We start from the raw sequence: 6,500 nt of genomic DNA on the forward strand, positions 1-6,500 counted from the left end.
ACAGAACTAGAAACACAAAGTTCACTAATTCGAGCATCGTGAAATACCTTTCTAGGAGGCTCAGAGCAATCTCTAGTATAGTGACCCTTCTTGTCACAATTATAGCATTTCACTTTAGCAACTTTCACAGGTTTGGGACGTCTGTTCTTGCCTTTTTCAGTCTTTGCTCTTTTAGCAGGCTGAACTTGAGGTGGCCCTCTCTTCTTTCCCCAGTTCCTTTTCTTTGAATCACTCTTGGTTTTGGAGATAGTTGTCATGTGCAACTCAGCTATTGGCTTTGCAGCCTCAAGTCGTTCCTCCTCTAACTCAAGGTGTCTCCGGACATCTTCCAGAGTTGTGATTCGCTTATTATGGGTCAAATGCATTTTCATATGATCCCAAGAACTAGGTAAAGAGCGTATGACAGCTTGAATTTGTTGTTCATCAATCAACACATGACCAACATCTTTCAACTCCCCGATCATATTTGTCATTTGCCTCAGATGTGTTTTCATTGAATGTTCTGGGCGTTTCTTATATGAGTCAAATTTGATCGTTAAGGATCTCAACCTTGCAGTGGAACAGGTACCAAACCTTTTTCTCAAAGCATTCCAAAGATCCATAGCTCTTTGGTGATCCTTAAACTCCCTTAGAATGTCATCATCTAAGGTGCTCAACAACGTAATGCGAGAAATGGAGTTCTTTTTCTTCCAACTGTCATAGGCTTCACGCTCACGCCTATGCTGAGCAGTGTTACCTTCCTCAGGCTCATTCATGACATTGTTGATGGCCTCCAGAGCCTCTTGCTCCTCTAGCACATACTGAACTTTCAAGCTCCAGGTTTCATAATTGTCACCATTGAGTTTCAACCCTTTGTTGAGCTCAGCAACAATGTTTTTCGAAGCAGTAGTCATTCTTTAACAAAATTAAAATTAAAATGAGGATCATGTAAAAAAAATAACGCAAGGCACGATGTTCTACATACATAAATATTATGACACTAAGCATCAATTGATTAAGTTAATATACACATATATTAATTATGGAGTCGAAAGTTCACTATGTTCCCAATCATCGTCCAAGAATTAAAATATGATGAAAATTAACCTATTCAATTATCTAGCTAAGTGTCTTAATCATGTTTAAGACAACATAATTATCTATCATGATTTTACAATTCCACGTGGATTATAAGTTAACAAATGACTTATATTAGCATGTAAATAAAATTAGTGTCAAACTAATTAACATTCATTACATGCTATACAAATTCACATAAAATTTTACTTTAATGTCAAACTAATTAACATATTATACATGTTGAACAAATTAACAAGTATTGTTAATATTAAACTAATTAATATTGATTTCATGCTAAATAAATTAACATAAAGCATGTGTTAAACTAATTAACCAAAGTAATGTTAAAACAATTAACATTTCAAGCATGTTAAATAAATTAACATTTTAAAGCATGTTAAAGAAATTAACAAATAATTATAATGTTAAACAAATTAACATTTTAAAGCATGTTAAACAAATTAACAAATAATTATAATGTTAAACAAATTAAAATTTTAAAGCATGTTAAACAAATTAACAAATAAATTTAATGTTAAACAAATTAACATTACAAGCAATTGGGATAATAAAACAATTATAGTTTCATTAAAAGAATACAAATACTAAATTTATATTCTAAAAATTAAGTCCATATGACTAATTTTATAATCTGAAATTTATTAATAAAAAATAAAATTCTCTTGGTAGTATTTAATTAGGCCATTAGCCCATAGTAAAAACTAAAGAGATTCTATATAATGGGCATTTAGCCCAAGGTTATAAATCTGCCTGTTTTTAAAAGAAGTACATCAACTCCAAGCCCAATGAAAGGTTAATTCTTCCCTTTTAATCAAATCTAAGTGGGCCTTTAGCCCGTCAAGAAAAACAAGAAGCTATTAAATTGAAGCCACCAAAAAAAAAATATTTTTAGGCTTATTTTAACAAATTAATCAGAGTTTAAGGAGAGAAAAACCCTAAGTTTCTTCTCCACTTTTTCTCCAACTCTTTTAGCCGCCACTCTTCATTGAAACACCAAGCTTCAACCCTCTTTTTTTTTGTTTATTCTCAAAGAAGGGGAAGCCAAAGCCTCTCTAGCCTTCTTCTTCTTTTTAGTGGATGAAAAACAACAAAAAAAATGTGGATATCCACCACCAGTGGCGGTAATCCTGCGGCGGCAGTATTCTGGCTACTACAAGGCGGTGGCAGATCGAGACAACAAAAAAAAATGATCTCTTTGCTTTTTTTCTCTCTTTTTTTGTAAAAAAAATTTCGAATCAGTTTTTAAAGAAATCGATTTAATAAAATTCCAGATTGTTTCAAGTCAGTGTTGAATACTGATATACTATTTCAATTACATACAGTAATTGATAAAACTTAATGAACATTGATTTTTTTTATTTTATTGATAAGATTCTTAAAAACGAATTCAGATCAAATTAATAAAAAATTATTAAAAAGTTAAATTGATTAACTTGTTCCAATTGCACAGAAAATTTGATATGAATAAACACTTAATTCTAGATACCACTATATACAGCTAACAGTATTATTATTTTCAATTGCGTGGCAGACATAGTTCTATATTTACACAGAGTAATAGAACTATTCTAATATATATTTCGGACCAGAAAACCAGCCTATTGCTCTGATACCAATGAAGGAACACGTTAATCTAAACACATTAGATAGCGCGTAAATCGTAAAACGAGAACTTACTTGTTCTTCGTGAAGCGGAAGCGAAAATGAATTGAACCGCGACTGGAATCACTGGTCAGTGGTGGTTGTCACGGTGTGTTGGAGCAACTCCCAATTCACAGTCTAAACTCTAACCAAAATTGAGAGAGAAGAGCGTAGAAAAATACTGCGGAGTATATTCTTTAATGTACACACTAAGTGTACTTATATAGAGAATATTAGAGTTAACTAATAACCCTATTGGGCCTTAAAGCACCCTTATGGGTGGATCCAATTTTCCTACCTCCCCCTTATGACTCACTTTTCGTTTTAAAAATAAGAAAAAAGACAAAAGTGAAAAACATATATGCATGGCACTTTAGGGTTGATATTAAAGTGTCATCTTTCTCGATTCTTTTTCGATTTTTATTTAGTGTTCGATATTCGCATTGAAGCACCAAATAATTCGAATTTCCATTGTATAAGGCTCATTAACAGCTTGTTGGATAGTTGTTACATATTACTCATATTGTATCTAATTATTATTACTTTAAATATATTATTTGTTTTGATTGTTACTTAAATTTTATTGTATCGTATCGTTAAATCCGTGTAACGACGAACATTGTCACTTTATGTAACGGCCGCTTTGGTTATGGTCGCAGCGTTACCTTTTTTTCCCCTCATCTTGCCTTCCATATTATCAAATAATCCTATTTTATCATTTATCATACCCTTTTAAATAATATTTTTATTCCATATCCTACTTTTTCTATGTAATATTACAAATTTATTCTTCATATTGCTAGTGCGTGAAACAATGACAAACGATACAATCTATGCAAATGTAGTATTCATCAAAACAATACAATACGATATAAGAGTATTATGAAAAAAACACATAACAACCATCCAAACAGGTTGTAAAAGGGAAACACTCTATTCAACATATTCTATTATTTTAGGACTCAAATTCGAAACCTAGACAAAATACTTGGTTAAATGTGTACCGAGTGCAATACGAGGAGTGACCAGGTTCAATGAACCAATAAAGGCGTCAGTTGTCATAATATAAGGTCCATTTTCAAGTTGATAGTGCTATAAATCAATCAAATGAAATAAAACATAGAGGTACTAATACCTTGCCTTTGCTTATTTTGTTATTCCAAAAATGTTATACTGAAAAAGAAAAAAAAAGAATGTTGTACTGCCATTTTTTATCACCAAAAACTCAAATTTTCCAATGCCAATTATGAGCTAGCTCAGGTAATTTTCTTCAATCATTTTTATTAACGAATGGATATTTTCGGATATAAGTACGTTTTTAATACTTAATTGGTTCTTACGTCTTTGTTGGAAGGAAATATTGATGTTTATTACCAGATTTCCTTTTTGTTTGAATAAAAATGCTAATCTAAACGATCTTTTAAAATTGCTCTGTTGGCTTTAGCTGCTGCCTACGATAATATGTAGATGATTTTGATTAATTAACTGTGTGGAAAAAAATAACGTATTATTATTCCCTCGGTTTTAATTTATATGAACTTATTAAACTGAGTACAAAGTATAAGAAAGAAAGTAAGATTTTTGAAACCTACAATTTAAAACTTGTCATAGCATGGCTACAAGATTTTTGAAGTATGTGATTTTAAATTTATCATAACATTTATGTGGCTATAAAAATTGTTAAAAATAAATTTCGAAGTTTACATTAAAATATTTAAAATTTAAAAGAGGAGTCACTGTTTTTAACGTACAAAGTTTATATAAATTAAATATGGAGGAGTATAAAATGGTGGAGTTTTGGTTTTTTAATTACTAATTAGTCGTAATAAGATGAAAGTTGTTATAAAATAAAAGCAATGCAGTAAAATGTAAATAAGAAGAGATAGAAAGAAGGGAGAAGTGTTTCCTTCTTTCACTTTGGTGTATATTTTCATTGCAATTACATGGCCTTTTATAGGCATAAAAAGTAAAGATGATGGACATAAAGTAGGCGATTTAATCTTTAAGTTATTCACAACATGAGCATCCAATGTACAAACTATTCACAACACTCCCCCTTGGATGTCCATGTAAGATAATGTGCCTCATTAAAAACTTACAAAAAAAATATTGGGATGTACATAGTTATTTATAATATGCATTGCTTGCTGCCTCATTAAAAACCTTACCAGGAAAACCCAGTGGGACAAAACCTTGGTTAAGGAAAAGAGTGCAGCGGTTAGTTACTCCCCCTGATGAAAAATCACTTAATGTCTCGAAGACGACGCATTCCAATCTTATATATCAGCTTTTCAAATATTGAGGTTGGTAATGTCTTAGTGAACAAATCAGCCAAATTATCACTTGAACGAACTTATTGTACATCTATTTCACCATTCTTCTGAAGATCATGGGTGAAAAAGAATTTCGGTGAAATGTGTTTTGTTCTATCTCCTTTGATATATCTTCCTTTCAATTGAGCTATGCATGAAGCATTGTCTTCATACAATATTGTTGGAATATTCTCTTTCGAAGAAAAACCACATGTTTGCCGAATGTGTTGAGTTATAGATCTCAATCAAACGCATTCTCGACTTGCTTCGTGAATGGCTATTATCTCTGCATGATTTGAAGAAGTAGCAACCATAGTTTGTTTTGTCAAACGCCATGATATGGTTGTACCTCCACTTGTAAATAAATAGCCTATCTGAGATCGACCTTTGTGTGGATCAGACAAATATCCTGCATCTGCATAACCAATCAATGATGGCTTGGATTCATTTGAATAAAATAAACCCATATCAATAGTCTCTTGGAGGTATCTGAATATATGTTTAATACCATTCCAGTGTCTTTGTGTTGGCAAAGAACTAAATCTTGCCAATAAGCTTACTGAGAAAGCTATATCTGGTCGGGAATTATTGGCAAGATACATTAATGCCCCAATTGCACTAAGATATGGTACTTCGGCACCAAGAAGCTCTTCATCAATTTCATGAGGTCGGAATGGATCTTTCTTTATATCAAGTGATCTCACAACCATCGGGGTACTCAATGGATGTGCTTTATCCATATAGAATCGCTTTAAAATCTTTTCGATGTTTGTTGATTGATGGACAAATATTCCATCTTTTATATACTCAATTTGTAGACCAAGACAAAATTTTGTCTTTCCAAAATCTTTCATTTCAAATTCTTTCTTCAAACAGTCTACTATTTTTGGAAGCTCCCCAGGAGTTCCAATGATATTTAAATCATCAACATACATGGCGATTATAACAAATTCAGATCCAGACATTTTTATAAAGACACAAGGACAAATTGGATCATTCTTGTACCCTTCTTTCAATAGGTATTCACTCAGTCGATTATACCACATACGACCTGATTGTTTCAATCCGTATAAAGATTTCTAAAGCTTTATTGAACAAGTTTCTCGAAAACTTTTATATGCTTCTGGCACTTTAAATCCCTCAGGTACTTTCATAAAAATTTCGTTGTCTAATGATCCATACAAATAGGCTGTAACAACATCCATTAGATGCATATCAAGTTTTTCTTGCACTGCCATATTTATGAGATACCTGAAGGTGATAGCATCCACTACAGGAGAATATGTCTCCATATAATCAATTCCAGGCCTTTGGGAAAACCCTTGTGCCACAAGTCACGCTTTATATCTAACGACTTCATTTTTATCATTTCGTTTTCGCACAAAAACCCATTTATACCCTACTGGCTTTATGCCTTTAAGTGTTCGAACTATGGGTCTGAAGACTTCATGTTTTCCAAGTGAAGTT

At 32.1% G+C, this 6,500-nt stretch overlaps 1 long non-coding RNA gene across 1 annotated transcript; it reads left to right on the forward strand.

Moving 5' to 3' along the window:
- Positions 1-3,839: 3,839 nt before the first annotated feature.
- On the forward strand, positions 3,840-6,029 carry LOC142162604 (uncharacterized). The gene is made up of 2 exons (XR_012693832.1): positions 3,840-3,981; positions 4,893-6,029. It is a non-coding gene; the product is annotated as an uncharacterized LOC142162604 (long non-coding RNA).
- The last annotated feature ends 471 nt before the right edge of the window (positions 6,030-6,500 follow it).

Source organism: Nicotiana tabacum, chromosome 8 (genome assembly GCF_000715075.1).
Source record: "Nicotiana tabacum cultivar K326 chromosome 8, ASM71507v2, whole genome shotgun sequence".
Lineage (NCBI taxonomy): Eukaryota > Viridiplantae > Streptophyta > Magnoliopsida > Solanales > Solanaceae > Nicotiana > Nicotiana tabacum.